Genomic DNA, 19,069 nt, shown 5'->3' with positions numbered 1-19,069 from the left:
TGTGGGGCCTCAGCAAAGAGGTGGAGCAGGGGCATGGGCAGGGCCTTGGAGAAGGAGCAGGGCAGGGGTATTTGGGTTTGAGGTAGATCCTGGACTGACTTAAATTCAAAAAGTGATCTTGTGCTTAAAAAGTTTGGAGACCACTGCAGTGTAATATAACCTTATGACCTCCCTCCACAATTCTTTTTATGGGTCAGGATCCCTACAATTACATGACCATGAAAATTCAGATTTAAATAGCTGAAATTATTAAAGTTATGATTTTCACAATCCTATGATTGTGAAATTGACCAAAATGGGACATGAATTTTGTAGGACCCTACACATAAGGTTTTGCAAAGCCATCCATATGGTTATCTGTGGTGCAGCTATATGAGCATACCTGCACTCTCTCCCCACTTAGTTGTCAGAGAACTGCCCTAGAACTAGCAAGGAAGAACCCCTCTCTGTACTGTCACTCAAGTAAATACACCAAGTAACTATTCCTATTTATTTATAGAATTCTCATGACCTGTACAGCCAGAAAACACACACACATTTTATATATGTGTGTACTATTTTGATGAAGTACGGAGGTATTTTTAACTAGACCAGGATTTCCCCCACCATACCACCATCATGGACACCTACAACAATTTTCACTTTAGGCTTGGCTTGGTGGAATTCTAAAAGCAAATATGGGGAGAGGGTGCAGAAAGATGTTTAATTCTGTGTGTATTGGGAATTATCTGTGATGTAATGTGGCTTACTGGTCTGTGTAAAGGGCTGGATGCAGGTCTACCAATAGGGGAACATAAGGGTTATTTGCCCCAGGGTGTGGGTATTCAAAGGGGTCAGGGCTCCCAGCTCCCACCACTGCTACTATTGCAGTGGTGGCTGCTGGAGCCCCAGGCCATTTAAATCACCACTGGAATGCCATGCTCCAGGCAGCACTAAGGGGGGCAGGTGTGCTGTGCTCTGGTATATATTGTCACAGCACACTTGACATCACTGAATTGACACCAGGTAAGCTCTCCCCCTTATGTATGTTTGAAGTCATAACAATAGCACTCCTCAGTTCATGATGGGCATTCTCTTACCAAGGACATCGGGGTGAGGCTGATAGTCAGATCTGAGATAGATTAGTAGAGCCGAGTGAGAAAATGTCCGGATCTGCTCACTCACAAACACTAACATTCTTTTGAAATATACCCCAACATTTTAAACACTATATAAATCAATAATCATAATTGTTACAAATACAGAAGGTATAAGATGCATGGAGAGGAAATTCTGGCTTCATGGGAACTTTAGTGGAGGCAGGATGTCACTCACAGGGAACCAAACAAATAATTACTTCTCATACTCAACCTCAGATGAGCCAACAGATAGGGAGCCCCCAGCTCCAATACTCTGGAAGGGGCAGGGCTGGGGCAGCTGGCCCTCACCATACCCCTTCCCCTCAGAACTGTTGGGAGCATACTTCCTGGGGCTCTGCAGCATACCGTGTGGCACTCTGGCAGCGATTTAAAGGGCCTGAGGCTTTGGCCACCACAACAGTAGCAGCAACAGTGGCTGAGAGCCCCTTTGAATTGCTGAGCCCCAGAGCAGTTGCCCTCTTTGCATACACCCACATTGGCAGGCCCGCTCAACCTCTATATAATGCTTATTAATCTAATTTTACATGTAAGGACTGATTTAGCTCCCATTTTAGTCAGGAAGAGATTTTTACAAGACTCACTTTTAATGACATACATTATTTAGCTGCCTAAATGCCTGGGCATCCCATTGTATCCATTTCCCTCCAGCTATTTTGTATAATCACTAGTGGCAAATATGGAAAATGCTTCAATTTCTGACATCATCTATAGCTAAACTGGCAAGCTTTTGAAAGTGATAATAGTTCTTCAATGAGGGCTAGGCCTGGCCAAAAGTTATGGCTTGGTTCTTCTTTTTTATTTATTACTCTATTGGGAACATTGGCTGGATGTTTCTAAAAATTTCCCCTTGTTTTTTAAGTTGAAGTTAGGTGTATTCATCTTGTGTGTTCTTGTTTTGTCTTCTCTAACGGTATTCTAAATGAATACTAAAATATGTTTTAAAATACTAAAAATAATAAAAAGAATACTACAAGCATGCAACTAAACAAAAAAAAAATCAAACACGGCACACTAGAAGAATAAAGCTTCCGGGGAGAGAAAGCAAAGCTGTGTGACAGATGGAAAGGTCTCAATGGATGAATGGTACTACTACGAATAAGTAGTAGGCAGCCAGAGGGAATCAAATAATGATTATAGAAGAAAAATGAGGGTTAAAAATGGGGGGAAAGCTTTGGCTCAGGCTGAAAATACTAGATTAACAATATTTAATTTTAAAAATATATACATTTAAGTATTCATCCTTACCACCACCACAAGCAGGGAAATAAGTCAAATAAGGTAGACAGCTGACAAGTGAGCCAGCATGGACAATATAAAAACCTCAACATGTCCTTGGAGAGGAAGGAATGTACTCCACAATTTGTACTGGCATGCCCCCAAACCTGAACAGATTACTTTCTGACGATCAATATCTGTAACCACCAGAGGCCTGTTACAGAGGGTTGTTTTTTTTAAAACATCAGCTTCAAAAAGACCCATCCCAAGCCTACATTTTATTTTTGCCACTGGGTGCTGAGGTAAGAGTTTTGGACGTGGCTCATTTTTCATCTCTTTATAAGGCTGTGGATTGAATATGAAGTGTCCTAGCATGTTCTCAGGGCTTTGCTTTACCGGTATCCTGTCCTACAGATGAACATTCTAAGATGACAGTTGTCCCCTAAGACCAAGGCTTAACCCAGACCTTTCATATCAACTTTATTTATAAATTCCATTATGTGGAGTTTTTCTATCAGATCCCCATTTAGCCATCTATAACAAATATTCAAGTACTCAATATTTTCTCCTGTTAAGTTTTTATTATTTCCTAAGAATGGAGCTTTGTACTAAAGCCAAAAAGGGTTTTTACTTTATCTGAAATGCATTTGAGTGGCAGTTACATGCAGAAATAGGTTAACTATTTTACAGGAGAACAGTAGGCACTTTTTTCATTACTGTTACATAGCTTAATAGAAACAGTACCAAAAGATATTTCCCCAGAACATAAAGTAGCCACAAAAAAAGCTAAAAAACCTTCTCTCTGATATTATTGTAAATATGAAGTAATAATTTACACATACTTCCACAGTCACAGATATCCTATACAATTTCATCTCTTATTACAATTCTATCTTTCCAGCTCTCCCATCATAGCTTAATTTTCCTTTGTCTTTCTCCAGTTCATTTTTCAACCACTGAAAATAGCAAGCCTTTTTGAGGAAGCCTTGCTAGGATGTCTTCCCTCCCCTCCCCCTCCTAATTTAATTTTCTGAAACTAACCTATTTGAATGAAGAAAAACAAGATAAAGAGTAACAGAAAATCTAACCAGCTTTTTAAGGAAGCAGCCTGAAAGGGGAAAAAAGAGCTGTATTATTAATAGCAAACTCTAGGATGATGGATGAAAAGAACAACAATATCCTTTAATCATAAAACACTAACATTCCAACAGTGCTAGTAAGTGAGTGGAGCAGTGAAACCATTTGAGACTTAAACAGATGGATTAGAAAGGGTTCCACTGTGGGTTTCTGGATAGATTTCAAAACAGCAGCCTGATTAACTAATGCAAAAAAAGCAAGTGATTCTTCCAATCAATAACCTTTTATGTAAGCATATTTGAGTTGTAACATTTAAAAACAGCAAAACAAGTGGGGAATCCAGGTTTCCTCGTGCTGGGATAACAAAGCAGTAAGTTTGACTTGAATCTGGAGCTCTTTTTTTCCATTTCTCATTCAAAGAGCTTTTACAGCTGTTGCACTACATGGGATCAAAATATTAACAGCTCACACTGGTTCTGCAAAATTAGTGGCAATTTCAAAGTCAAAAGGCTACTATTTTTGCAAAATGAGAGGGGTTTGGTTTGTTCTTTGTTATTTACATTTTTATGGAATAATAAAACTGCATATGGAAGTTACCCTGTTCCTAACTATTTTAGCAAAGACTATCTTCATAAATAGTCAGAGAAAGGCTAGATCCAAAACAACCCTCAGTTTGGTTTAATGACACCATTCTAAAATGGCAAAATCACAAGTGAGTTATCAAGTCAATCTGAAATGAATATAAGTAATGTTTTTATACCAGACCCAGTAGAAAAATATATTTTGGAAACATTTTCATACTAAAATATTTTTAAAGAAACAAAACTAATTTTGAAGGGTTTACTCTCCCTCTGAAAGAACAGGTACGCAGCTTGGGAGTCCTCCTGGATCCTTTTTTAATATTTGACAAACAAATTTCTTCAGTGGCCAGGAGTGCTTTTGGGTAGCTTCATCTGATCTGCCAACTACAACCCTTCCTGAACAAGCATGACTTGGGCACAGTGATCCACACTCTTGTTATATCCCGACTGGATTACTGTAATGCACTTTATGTGGGGCTGCCTCTAAAGAGCCTTTGGAAACTTCAACTGGTCCAGAATACAGCTGCTCAAGTTTTAACTAATACTCGCTTTACGGGGCACATTATGCCAGTGGTCTGGCAGCTGCATTGGCTTCCAGCATGTTTCTGGGCACAGTTTAAGGTCTTGGTTATGACCTATAAAGCCCTAAACAGGGGTATCTGAAGGACCGTCTTCTCCCATATGAACCTGCCCGGGGATTGAGGTCAGCTGGGGAGGCTCTGTACAATGTTCCCCCAATTATGGAGATAAGATTAACATCTACGTGGAGCAGGGCCTTCTCAGCTTTTGCTCCTAGGCTGTGGAATTCTCTTCAGGATAGCTGCATGGCACGCACCAATGTTAACATTGTTTCAGTGACAGGCTAAAGCCACCCTTTTTACTCATGCTTTTATTGGAGTTTGAGTCTGTGTGTGTGTGTGTTCCTCCTCTCAAGATGTTTTTAGCGGGTTTTATGTCCCTCTGGGGTCTTGTATTTTAATTTTTTATATATATATTGGTATTGTGTTTTTAAAAAATGTGTAAGCCTTCTCAAATATTTTAAACAGAGAATCAGGGTAAAAATATTTTAAATCAATCAATCAATCAATATTTTAAAATGTCCTAATTTGCATGCATTTCTTTCTGTAAAATCATCTGATTCATGTTAATTAAGCAATTAAGTATTGCATTTTATAAAACCACAAAGACTTAACTTAAAATAGCTTAAATAACTTTTCCATATACAATATTGTTGCTATACGATCTAATACTTTATAATATTTAAGGGATGAATAAAATTTTAATGCCACTGAAAAGGAGATTTCAAACTTTTAAGTGCTATAGAGGCTTCCAGAATAGATTATTTACCTGTTCCATTGACAGAGAAGTCAGTGGAGTTACTCTGATTTATGACCTTTGAAGATCTAGCCATCCAGGAGTCCTGGCACTAACAATACCCATCTTTCACCAAATTAATATTTTTAGGAAACACTCCTGGGGCAGTTTATTTTAAAATTGTCTATTTGAAGTTTCTCTTTGGTTAAGAAGTTTAGAAATAATCCAGTAAAGATGAATTAAAGGGCAGAAGACAAGTAAAGTAATCAAAAGGTGCATAATAAAAACAAATTATCTCTGGACCATGCAGTTTATCACCTAGGATGTGTCTACATAGCACCCTTAACTTGAAATAAGATATGCAATTTGTACTATGCAAATTGAGTATCTTATTTCAAAACTATTTCAAAATAGCTTATTTTGAAATCTGGCACATCTACTCAGCAACAAATTTGAAATAACAGGCTATTTTGAACCATTCCTTATCCCTTGTGCAATGTAATTCTCAGTTGCCTATTAGCTGTAGCCAACACTGGTGTTCCATTTCTTTCTGTTATTAATACAGCAGAATCTCCTCTGTATTTCTGTAACATGCAAGGATATTAATTTCTTCAACATCCTTTCTTTACTCTGTATGGCAACATCACAAATAAACTTGTGAGGTTTAGCACCTTTCTTACGATATGTGTACTGACTGTATTTCTCCTGTTTGTTCTTAACATATTCACAAATAGTTCCATCAGAAGGTGGTTGAGAAAGAAGAATGTGTAAACCCTTGACAAACAGGAAGTCGTGTAGAGGCCTTGTGGCCTCTTAACAGTTCCAAGAGTGATACTCCTGTTGTTGAGTGTGGAATGGTCCTGCAAGCAAATAATCTATCATGTAAAGCTTCTTTCCACAATTTCACTTGTAAAGTGGTAAGATGCAAACTATGTTTCACTAGTCTGTTCATTTTCTTAACTTAACCATTTGCTTTAGATGAGATAAAAGAATAGTTCTGTGCTTCATACTTGTTACGGAGAGTGTTGAATTTCAACAGAGAGTAGTTGCTTTCCATTGTCAGTTACGAATTCCCTAAAAAATCTTCTCAGGCAAAAACTGATTATACAAATTTAATCATTATTTCAGTGGCTACTTTTCCGTGACTATAACTTCTGGACACTCTGAATGATAGTGATTGTAGACAGAGGGGAGGAAGAACTCATCTTCTATGTAGGTTATCCAGAAGGCTCCCACAGAAGTTATGTGGATAGCATCATAGTAATTCATTGCTAAGTATCTGTGACGTGTGATGCTCTGCCTGCATACCTTGCAGCTGACCTAAAAACCCATTCATAATGCACAGGTGACACACTCTGCATATTACTGTTCTCAATGGGGTAGAGCATAAGAAAATCTGTAGTGTCAGTTGTTATATTCAAACAGCATATCACCAAGCCCACGAAAGCCACATCAGCAGAGCCAATATGGCTTTCAGGCTTTTGCTGGCTGTCTTGCTTTAGGGGAGGAATCCACTGGCTGAATGGGCTGATATTCAAATGGTCCCATTATGTCAAGAAAGCACTCCTCCCATGGATAGTTGGGATAGTCAACTGGTGTGAGGGATGCTGAAGGCTTTCTGTGACTTATCACTACTGGCATAAGCCTTGAAATTCTTATTTCCTCAAGCTGCTTTTCCATCTCTGGCCACAGACGCCATTGTTTGGTTAACCTCATCCTCAGTTGTTCTTCATGTGCCACGTAAATCAGCCATTCTCTCAGAAGTGTAGGTACAAGATAGTCAGTTCTCAAAAGAGATTAATTGACAAGGAACAGGTCAGATGATATATGTGTTTATATAACTGCAAGTGTTCTGGTGTCATCATCTTTAAAGGCCAACTGTTGACTACGTAAGTCTTTAGGTCCTGGAGTACCTTGTCTTCTCTAATGGCTTTCAGCCACTCAGACTGTCATCGCATCTTAATTTATAACAGATATTTGTGTAATAAGAGTCTCTTCTACCTCTTTCTCTATTCCACCCTCATGATAATGTATAGACAGATGAGATGGACAGCCTACCATGGTATTTTGGCACCTGGAAAATACACTGTCTGGAAATCAAATTCTCTTAATTTAGTCGCCCATTTTTCAACTCTTGAGTTGCTAGACCCCTATGTGAAGCTGAAAGAGGTTTGTGACCAGATCTTAAGATAAATCTCCTTCACCAAAGGTAATTTCTGTAGTGTCTTACTGTCCATAAACATGCTAGTGCTTCTTCCTTACAGCATGTCTACACTAGGAAATTATTTCAAAATAACTTATTTCAAAATAATAACTCCTGAAATAACTATTTCAAAATAGTGTCCACACTACAGTGAAGCCGCAAAATTAGTCCAAGGCAGGCTCCCTTAATGTGTACATCCTACCTTGACTTAGAGCCCCAGGAAGCACTAGGGAGTAATTATTCTGAATGACTCTGGGGACTAGTTATTTCAAGTGGAGAGTACACACAATCACTATTTCAAAAGAAATATTTCAAAATAAGCACTATTCCTCGTGGAAAGTAGGAGTTATGATTTTGAAATAACCGGCCCATTAATTCGAAATAATGGGCTTGGTAGTGTGGATATTCTTCTTGTTATTTGAAAATAATTCCCCTTATTTTGAAATAACGCCCTAATGTAGACCAGGGCTGAATGACAGACAAGGTTTTCTGTGGTCTGTCAGGACTCTGCAAGTGAATTCAATAGTGATTTTTCATCTGTTTTTTAGCTGAGTCAAAATAGCACCAACAAGCATCTTCTGTGACAATTATTTGTGTCTCAAATTCAAAGGGGTTTAGAATTGGGGCAGTGGATTCATTCATGAATCCGGCAACTGTTAATCTTCATGAAAACTTGATTTCCAAACATTTCATCAGTGAAACTGGAAAATTCACCGGTTATATTCAGCTCACATACTGCAGCTATGTAGTGATCCATGGGCTTGTGAGGCATGCATACATGGGAGTAGAACTTGAAGTGTTAGGCAACAACATTAAGTATAGGATTAAAATGCTCATACAGGGCTTGGAGAAAAGGATCGCATGGGCATTTTGTTGTAAGGGAGGGAGATGCTTGAAATTCAATGTCCTGCAGGACCAAGGCAATGAAGCAGTAAGGCTTTCTGTTTTTCTAAAATGTAAATACAAGATACTATAGCAACAATATAGCTACTGAAATGAGACTTCCATTGCTCCATTACTTATCCTGCATAGGCACAAAAATGGTAAAGGCAGAACTTGCATCATTGTAATAAATGTGGAAGCAAGCTGGAAAGGTCTAATGAATTGAGCAAGAATCAGCTGGTAAGAAATGCTAGTCACAGAAAGGGCCAATTTGTCCTATAAAACTATGTTGGTGGTGTAGCTGGGGTACTCAGAACTACAAAGGAATGTGTCACCTGAGAAATAGGAGCACTATGAAAAAATACACTTTGCACCTTTAAATTTATCTTCTCAGTAAGCTGCAGTTGCTTTCTGGGAACAGTAACAGCAGGTATCGTGAGGCAGTTGAATAAGATAGATTTCTATTTCTTTGTGCTTCTTTTATGCCCAGAGCCAGTTTGGTTTGTACACGAAGGAAAGATTGGAGAACTAGGCTATGTCTACACTGCAGGCTTCTTTTGGAAGAATCTTTTTTGAAAAAAGAAAAAACTTCTTCCAAAAGAGAGTGTCCGCACACAAAAGCTCATTGAAAAAGTGATGCGCTTTTTCAAAAGAGAGTATCCAGACTGATTGGATGCTCTCTCGATTAAAAGGCCACCCAGAAGCACTTCAGCCAGGGCTTTAGATTACCAGTTGCTTCCCAGTGCTGGTGCCGGAGCCTTGCAGAGACATGTGCTTAAAAGCTCCCCCCCCCTTCCCCAGACAGCCATTTCTCTGCTTCTGCTGCATGCTTGCCTACCTCTTCGAGGGACAGCAAAGCTCTCGCAGTGCCTGCTATGGTTGCCCAATTTCTGTGGTTGCCTCAGCTTTTTCCTTTGAGCCACGGAGCCGGAGCTGCTCCTGGGCACGCAATGCTGCCCCAAACAGCCATGCTGCAGTTTTTGCAGCAATTTGTGCCAGCTGCCTTCCTGATCCTGACTGTGTTCCACCCCAAGCTCATTCTGGGGACCTGGGTGTGGGAGCTATACTCTGACAACCACAGCCCACTGTGGTGAGGCATTTTTGGAGGCTCTCCGCCAGTTCGGACTGGTGGGACTGGCTGGTCATGGAGCGGTGGGACGACCAGCAGTGACTCCAAAACTTCTGCATGCGGAAGGCCACCTTTTTGGAGCTATGTACCTGGCTCGCCCCCGCCTCCAGAGACACGACACCCACCTGCCGCCCTCCATCTCCCTGCAGAAATGGGTTGCAATAGCCCTCTGGAAGCTCACCACCTCCGACAGCTACCAGTTGATGGGCAACCAGTTTGGCGTGGGGAAGTCCACTGTCGGGGCCCTCCTTATGGAGATAAGGCACTCTGGGGCTGCAGTCCCTGCGAGGGAGGGAAGAAGTCCTGGAAAAGTGGGACCTTAGGGAAAAGAGGGTTGGGAGTTGTGGGGGGGTGGAGTGGGGGAGGGTGTCAAGCCCCATCCCCGGTGGGTTGTGCCATCCCACCCTCACACAGCCCTGCTGCTGGGGTGGGGGGGCACCCTCATAGGGATGTGTGAGGGGGAAAGGGGATGGGCATCTCCTAAGGGCTCAGGCACTCCCTCTCATTCTCAGTTTTGTGTATTTGTTTAGCTCCTTCTGCAGGTGGTGAAGGCCATCAACTCGCTGCTGTTGTGGAGGGTCATCCATCTGGGAGACATGGACCTGATCATGGCCAGATTTACTTCCCTGGGGTTCCCAAACTGTACCGGAGCCATTGATGGGATCCACATCTCAATCTTCACACCGGAGCATCAAGTGGCCCTGTACATTAATAGAAAGGGCTACTTTTCTATGGTGCTTCAGGCCCTGGTCAGCCACCGTGAACAATTCACTGACATTTTTGTTGGGTGGTCGGGCAGTGCACACGATGCCTGCGTGTCTTGTAATTCCAGCCTGTGCAGGAAGCTGGAGGCAGGCACATTCTTCCCCCATCGTGAATATGAAGTTGGGGACATACAGATGCCACTGTGCCTCATGGGGGATGCAGCCTACCCTCTCATGCTGTGGCTTATGAAACCCTATACCGGCCACCTGGACCCCACCAGGGACCAATTTAATGCCTGAACCAGACCTGGGTTCGGGTAGAGTGCGTCTTCGGCCGCCTCAAGGAACTTTTCAGGTGCTTGCTGACCCACTTCAGCATAGGGGAACATAACATCCCTGAGGTGGTCGCAGCACATTGTGTCCTCCACAACATTGTGGAGAGGAAGGGAGAGGCCTTCCTCTGGGTGGGGAGGGGGGCAGATGCCAAGCATGAGGGGTGAACGTTGAAGCAGCTGAGAATAGCTGCCATCCACCAGGCCCATCAGGCTGGGGTACGCATCTGGGAGGCCCTGAAAGAGAGGTTTTCTCAAGGACCCCAGTAACTCTCCCCAGGGCCTCCTCAACAGGGGTTTCTGGCTTGCTGCCATACCCATTCCCCACCACAACCCCTCCCTTCATCCCTTCCCTAACCTCTCAATAAAAACACCTGTTTGGATTCCAACAAAATGAGCTCTGAATTTATCTTTCATTACAAACAGGTGGGCAGGGGGAGAGGGCCTCATAACCTGGAGGGGGAAGAGGGCTCAGAGTGGCATTGGGGCCAGATAGATGTGCCACCTCAGGTGCAGGGACCTTATTGGGGTTGTGTGGGTCCAGGGACCACAAGGAGTTGGGCAGGAGGGGGGGCTGGAGAGGGGTAAGGGACAGCAGGTGGGACAGAGGGAGGGGGCATGGACATCACCTGGGAAGGGATCATGGGCATCAACTGTGGAGGGGGTAAAGGCATCGTATGGGGGCAGGCAGAGGGGGAATGGGCATAAGGGAGGTCAGGAGGGTGGAAGGCAGGAGCAGCGACAGCAGGCAGTTGTGTCATCATGCATGACATGATGGCACACATGGTATCACACTGCAGCATGAGTTGGTCCCATGCATGGTTCCACCACTCAGCATCCTCACACATCTTCTGCACCAGGGTCTGATGCATGTTGCGCAGGACACTGACATGCTGGCGCATAAGGTCTTCCTGGGCCCTGGAACAGACTTCGGGTCCCCCCGGGCTGTGGCAGCTGGCACTGGTGGCGTGATTTGTCCCTCATCCCTGCTGGTCCAGCTGTGGAGAACACAAAGAGGAAGAGGCGGTCAGTCATCCATGCAGACACTGTCCCTGAAGCCGTGCTCTCCTCTGTGAGCACCGACCAACAGTCCTCGGGGTAGAGCAGGGGGATGTCCCAAGAGCAAGGCCATGTGTGGCCTGCACAGTGGGCTATGCCTCACAGGGGCCCCATAGTGCCCAGAGGACCATGCTGCCAGATTTCCAACCCCTCCCCGGCCCCCGGACAAGCAGTCATGGGAAGTGTCCGGTCCTAGTGGGATCCCCCCCATGGGCAACAGAGGAGCCACGAGTAGCCTGGCCTTCCCTGGTGTCCACACACACACCTGGGGGTTGCAGCATTGCCCACAGGAACAGGTAGTGCCTCACACATGCAGGCATGGCCACGTGCTGTGTGCAGCACTCCTCAGTGTGTCTGGTGTCATGCCTGTACTCTTGTGGCTAGCCTGCTTCCAGCCGTGGCAGGTGCTGGGAGCGCGCCCCACCAGCTGTGTGTGGCCTCCCCTGAACCTGGCAGCAGGATCCCACCCACGCTCAGGGGCTGCCTGCTGCATCCGCGTGCCACACACTAACATTGCAAGTGGTCCCATGTGCACAGACTGCAGCACGATGTCCAGCCCGAGCTGCCTGAGTGACTCACACTTCTCCCCCTGTGTACCCACCTCCTCCACCCAGTGTGTGTGACAAACAGAGCACTCATTTGAAGATCCCTCCCCGGCATCCGACGAGGCCTGAGAGGTGTCCTGGCTGACTGGCACCAGCTCCAGGGACAGGGTCTCCTTCTCTGCCTGGCCTGGTCCTCCTGCTCCTCTTCCGCCATCACCTCTGGCTGGGCAATGATGGGAGTCTCAAGGCCAGAGTCAATGACAATGGGTGGGAAAGCCATTTCCCCACTCCCAGGATCTGGTTCAGTTCGTCGAAATAGGGGCAGGTGTGGGGTCCTGCCCATGAGCGCGAGCTGCGCACTCTGGCCTCGACATATCCCTGATGGAGCTCTTTCAACTTACTCTGGACCTGTTCTAAAGTCCAGGGTCGAGTGTCCATGCTCTGCCAGGGACTTGTCCATGCACTCAAATATTTTAGCATTTCGGTGCTTAGAACAGAGATCCTGCGAGGTGTCCTGCACCACAGCTCGAGGAGGGACAGGATCTCCACTCCGGACCAGGAAGGTGCATGCTTCCTTGGTCCCCCTGGGTAGGTCCTGGGACCCCTGGGGCTGCTTCCTGTGAGGGCCAGGAGGTTCGTGGAGGGCTTGAGGCTCCACCATGGCTGGCAAGGCCTGTGGCAAGGAGAGCCATGTGGTGAAGTGCTGCTCTCAGATCGGCTTCCTGCCACAAGGCTTGTCCAGGGTGGCTGCAGCTTTAAGAGAGGCCCGGAGACATGATCTATAGAGTCCTGATTAATTTTGACAGAGTGTCCACCAGGGCACCTGTGTTATTTCCTGGAGGCCTCTTCTTTTGGAAAAAAAAAAACCCTCCTCCCCGTCCACACATGCCTTCTTCCGAAAGAGCTCTTTCAGAAAAAGCCTCCTTCCTTGTAGAAAGAGGATTACCAATGCTGGAAAAAAACCCCTCTGTTCTTTCTATTTACTTGTGGAAGAACATGACTGCAATGTGGATGTTACGCAGGTTTTATTGGAAAAATGTCCATTTTTCTGACAAAACTCTGTAGTGTAGACACACCCCTAGATAACAGAAAAAATAAAGTGTATTCCCCTCTCTCTTTCACTGAGCTCACAGTATTCCTTTCCTTTTTCTTTTTCCTCTCTCTCCCATAGAACATCCTGGGAATTATAGTTCCTGGACTCAAAGCTACAGGAACCCGGAATACTAGGGAAGCAGGAAGTGTTAGAAGGAAGTCAGGAGAGCCAAGGAAAACAGAGTGTGGGGTTTTGAACTGGAAGCAGTGACTTTCCTGTTGCAGTCTTTGTATGATCAGAGCAGAGCTGGAAGGACAAATTAAGCCAGGAGCCAAGCATAGAATATCCAGTGACATCCGTGCCCTGAGGACTAAATCTTGGAACAACAGATATGTGAGCAGAAAAGGGGATGTTTAGTCAGACATGATCAGGTTATTTTCTTTATTTGGGGGTTTGTTGGACTACTCTGTGCTGAGCATGTGTAAATCCCCTAACATTGCCACCCTCCAAACTGAATCCCAGGGAATCCACTCTCTGTGCTTTAACCTCTCTTTTTTCAGTTGCTCTGTAATACCAAGCAACAAGGTAATGTTCACAAGCATTGTGTGTGTGTGTGTGTGTGTGAAGACATAGTATATGTGTCTTGAGGTTTATGATGGAAAAGTACCCCATGCATGACTGGTGGAATGTAATGTCTGGATGTCCAGCATCTGACCAAGAAGGATACTAAAATTAAATAAATTGGATGGGAACTGAAGTGGTCCTTGATCATGTGTAGACACAATTAATGCCCTAGGTATGTACTGAACAAGTCAGTGCAGTCCTCTAAACAACTGTGATTGATTAAAGTTAAGGTTCAGCAGATATAACAAGGAAATTCAAATCACAAACATTTCTTATTATAGTTATTTATGATGATCAGTTCATTAGTACCGTCCCCATTTATCACCTTCCTAGATTTTCTCCAGAGGAGAAGAATGTACTTGTTTTTAAGGAACTTTTGAATGTTTACTTTCTGTGCTGTTTGAATGGATTAGTCCCAAAGGAAAAAATTTAGACCATCAAAAGCAATTGCTTGAAGTTATGGCTCAAATCTCAGTTATGCCAATTTGCTTAGACTGAAACATCTAAAATGTGGTTACTTGAGAATTCTCTAATACGTTGACTTAGCACTATTCTCTACAGTTACTATTATTAAAGAATAGAAAGGAACATACAATCTTTGAAACAAAATATGGCCACTTCTTAACCTCTTAGCCCTGGAATGGGGAAGAGTCCTTTCCATACAGCTAGTCCAGGCATCTGCAACTTCCTGGGTTCAGCTAACTGTGGGATCCCCAGTGAGCCCCGTAGGAGGGGTCAACATGTAATTGGACATTTCTCAACTGAGTGCTCAGATTTCAGTTCTGTTTCTCTGCTGCTTCCATCTGTATCCAGTAGATGGAGATGGTGTATCACAATTTTCTTCAATCCTTTTTTTATCGGAGGCTTTTTAATATTTGATTCATTTCAAGGATTGTATTTCAGTGGCAGACCACATTATTAGTTGGATTTCCCCACTTATTAAGCAATTTCTTTTAATAATTGAAAGTTAAGCCCTGGTTTATACCGTTCAACATTCTTTCTTCCTTGTACTATACAATTCCTATTAGGCCACAATTATTTACCATGAAAACCAACACAATCCCTGCCAATCTTCCAATATTTGATGGATATACTTCATAGAGTCTTTGATTATATGTAAAGAGACCTACAAGCTCAGAGCAAATTACTGCTACTCTGTATAACTCAGAGCTTCCCCACCCATCTCTTTATTCTCTACCAGTGTGCAATGGACTGCCAATTATAGGAAAGCAGTGTGTTACTATGCTTGTTGTCTGGAGGAGGAAGGGTTAAATAGGTTTAGAGAGAGAATGAGATTTTGTTCATATGCAAATCATAAGAGATTCTTGCCTAGGCAATTAACAATACTCTTATTTAGCCATTTTAGTTTCTATTTTTGAGAAGAACTCCTGGCTTTGGATCTCACTGTTCTTAGACATGGAGTCTTATGCAACATGATACACTTCCTTATTGTCTTTACTTCCGAGGTTGATCCTATTTGGGGATAAGCAGGGATTGATAGCTTGTCTAATTTAAGGAACAGGGGGTACGTCTACACTACAGCGCTAGTTCGAACTAACTTAGTTCGAATTAGTTAATTCGAACTAAGCTAGTTCGAACTAACGCATCTAGAACTAAAAACTAGTTCGAACTAGCGTTTTGCTAGTTCGAACTAGTAAGTCCACATCGAGTGGACTCTGAACAGGGCTTAATGATGGCCGGAAGCAGTGCCGGCAGGGCATAAAAGGAGGACTTAGAGCGTGGAGATACTGTCTCAGGCTAGCCGAGGGCTGCGCTTAAAGGGTCCCGACCCCCATCCCGGACACACAGTTCTAAGGGGTGCCCCGCTTGCAAAGAAGTTCTGGCTTGGAGTGCCCTGAGTGCCCACACTGGGCACATCACACCACTCGGCCATCAGCCCGGCTGCACTTGCCGCAGGCTGCCATCTGGGGAGAGGGAGTAATTGGGGGGCTGCAGGAGAGCTTCCACCCCCAGAAGCCCGCAGAGCCAGCCCAGTCCTCCCCATCGGGGGCTCGTACCCCATTCCTCCCTCACCTCCTTCCACTTGCCCTTCCCTAGCCCCCCTTCTTATTGATGTACAAAATAAAGATAACGTTTCTTCCAACATTGACTCTGTCTTTATTGAAAAAAACTGGGGGAGACTGGGAAAAGGAGGTGGGAGAGGGAAAGAGAAAGGCTGGGAGAGGGGAGGGCAACTAACATGATCAGGGGTTGGGAACAGGTCCCAGATGAAGAGAGGCTACAGAGACTGGGACTGTTCAGCTTAGAAAAGAGGAGACGGAGGGGGGACAGGATAGAGGTCTCTAAAAGCAGGGGTTGGGTGGAGAGGGTGCATTCAGAAAAGTTCTTCATGAGTTCCCATAAAGAAGGACTAGAGGACACCAAAGGAAAGGAATGGGTAGCAGGCTTGAAACTAGTAAGAGAAAGTTGTTGTTGTTGACAAAGCAAATAGTTAACCTGTGGAACTCCTTGCTGCAGGAGGCTGTGAAGGCTACAACTAGAACAGAGTTTAAAGGGAAGTGAGATCAAGTCATGGAGGTTGGGTCCATGGAGTCCTATTAGCCAGAGGGTAGGAGTGGTGTCCCTGCCCAAAGTTTGTGGAAGGCTGGAGAGGGATGGCACGAGACAAATGGCTTGGTCATTGTCTTCGGTCCATCCCCTCCAGGGTCCCTAGGGTTGGCCGCTGTGGGCAGACAGGCTACTGGGCTAGATGGACCTTTGGTCTGACCCAGGACGGCCATTGTAAGCTCAGGGCTCAGTGTCGGGGGTCTCAGTGGACCCCCTTGATTTTCATGCACACCTGGTCCTGGGTGGCCAGGCTGGCAGCTCTCCTGCCCTAGACGGCCACTTTCCTGTGCCTAGTGCGGAGATCGTGGACGAGGTCCACGATGTCCGCACTAGCCCAGGAAGGTGCCCGCCTCTTGCGGTCCAGGGCAAGCTCCCGGGAGCCGCCAGCCTGGTCCCGGCAAGAGGGGGTGGGCTGGGGGGCATCGGGTGGGTGGCTCTGTGCCGTGCCAGGTGCAGGGTCTGCTAGCTGGGTGCTGGCAGGCTTGCACCTGGCACGGGCACCGTAGCCAGCCCGTGCCCCTTTAAGGGGTCCGGGGCCGGGAGGGGGGCATAGAGTTTCCCTGGTGTTGGCCAGAGTGGCCACCAGGGAAACCTGGGGAGGGCTAGCCTCCCACTAGTTCGAACTAAAGGGCTACACAGCCCTTAGTTCGAACTAGCTAGTTCGAACTAGGCGTTAGTCCTCGTAAAATGAGGTTTACCTAGTTCGAACTAAGCGCTCCGCTAGTTCGATTCAAATTCGAACTAGCGGAGCGCTAGTGTAGCGCATAGGAAAGTTAGTTCGAACTAACGTCCGTTAGTTCGAACTAACTTTCTAGTGTAGACATACCCAGGGTGAGTTATTTAATTATTCAAGGCTTACATAGAACACTAGAACTGGAAGTGACATCAAGAGGTCATCGAGTCCAGTCCCCTGCCCTCATGGCAGGACCCAGTACCATCTAGACCATACCTGATAGAAGCCTACCTGACCTGTTCTTAAATATCTCCAGAGATGGAGATTCCACAACCTCCCCAGGCAACTTTTTCCAGTGTTTAACCACCCTGACAGTTAGGAAGTTTTTCCTAATGTCCAACCTAAACCACCCTTGCTTCAGTTTCAGCCTACTGCTTCTTGTCCTATCCTCAGATGTCAAGGAGAACAATTTTTCTCGCTCTTCCTTGTGACACCCTTTCAGATACCTGAAAATCTATCACTATCATGTCCCCTTTCAGTCTTCTCCTTTCCAAACTAAACAAGCCCAATTCTTTCAGTCTTCCTTCATAGGTCATGTTCTCTAGACCTTTAATCATTCTTGTTGCTCTTCTTTGTACCTTCTCCAATTTCTCCACATCTTTCTTGAAAGGTGGTACTGGACACAATACTTCATTTGAGGCCCAATCAGCACAGAGTAGAGCAGAAGAATGACTTCTCGTGTCTTGCTTAGAACACTCCTGTTAATGCATCCCAGGATCATGTTTGCTTTTTCACATAGAAGCTCTCGAGACAGCTCCACAACCCAGTGCTATCCCAGAGCCGAACACTATACAAGTTGGAGGAGAGGAAGGAAGAGAAGTCTGTTTCAACATCGACCACCTAGACCAAGAAACTCTATAAGACCTTAGGCCACCCAATACCATACTTTACCTCAATTCTTAACATAAAGCAGCCTCAAGTATCCTGCAGCATTCAGCTCACAACAGGACATTAGAAAATGTTCTTGTGCTGCTTCTTTTTCTCCAAATTCCACAATGCTTTGCATGGGTCTCATGAGGGTTTTGATCACATTCATTGCTTGTGGGTAAAAGGCAGGATAAAGAGGTGGCAAATCACAATACCAGAGTACAGCTCAGTGGCTGTGATATAGTGAATTAGAAGTCAACTTCTAATTCATAGGATTTGAAAGCAAACAATCTGAAAATATACATATGCTTTATTTTGAAATATCATATTTTAAGCAATATTATTGTATGTTCAAACAAAAAAAATATTTCCTCCCTCAAAATCTTCATGTGCTACTAGTACCACGAGTACTAATCTCCCATATAAAGCTCTTGCTTTGAGAAGCTTCTTGAAACTCAATCCTCTGTACTGTCTGGGAGATATTTCACACCTCTACAGTAGGACAGTTCAACATTTCACTACGAAAATTAGCCTCCTCTCTTTCTCTTGAACTGTGAATACCGTCACAGCAGCCCACCCTGCATGAAATTCTCAGACACATGCAGAGATGAAATAACTCCCCTATGGCAAACTACTGAGAGATGTTAAAAACAGTAAAAAAAAAAATCCTTCTCCTTTTGAGATCACAGTTTATTCCCGTCACCAGAAAACACCATGAACTGCAAAATTAATACTCTTTTTATATAGAAATAATTACCTCAAATTACAGTACATGCTGTAGTAGATGCAATTAAACAGTCAGCATTTATTAATAGTTACCACACACAATCATCACAGATACCTTCTCTTCCTAAGTATAATCGTGAAGAGCAGTAATGTCAAATGCTGATTTATTAATGATAACCACTATATTCATATTACTATGAAAACATTTTAGATACCAAAACAGCACCACTTGCATATATAAAATTTATGCAATCCAACCACATTCTCATATAGTTACATCCTGCACTTCACTCTACATAGGTGCTGCAAAATGGCTTTTCTTGGTAGGTTCAGGAGTC

General features: G+C 44.3%; 1 long non-coding RNA gene across 1 annotated transcript in view; it reads right to left on the bottom strand.

Annotated features, from left to right (window-relative positions):
• Window positions 1–2,737: 2,737 nt before the first annotated feature.
• LOC102447490 (uncharacterized) overlaps window positions 2,738–19,069 on the bottom strand; it is a 312,954-nt gene continuing 296,622 nt past the window's right edge. Inside the window, exon 4 of the long non-coding RNA XR_331701.5 lies at window positions 2,738–11,574. This is a non-coding gene — a long non-coding RNA (uncharacterized LOC102447490). The remainder of the gene's footprint in view (window positions 11,575–19,069) is intronic.

This window comes from Pelodiscus sinensis, chromosome 3 (assembly GCF_052426305.1).
Source record: "Pelodiscus sinensis isolate ZL-2025 chromosome 3, ASM5242630v1, whole genome shotgun sequence".
In the NCBI taxonomy this organism is placed as follows: domain Eukaryota; kingdom Metazoa; phylum Chordata; order Testudines; family Trionychidae; genus Pelodiscus; species Pelodiscus sinensis.
Note: the sequence above shows the minus strand (reverse complement) of the source record. Positions and strands in the feature narration are given on the sequence as shown.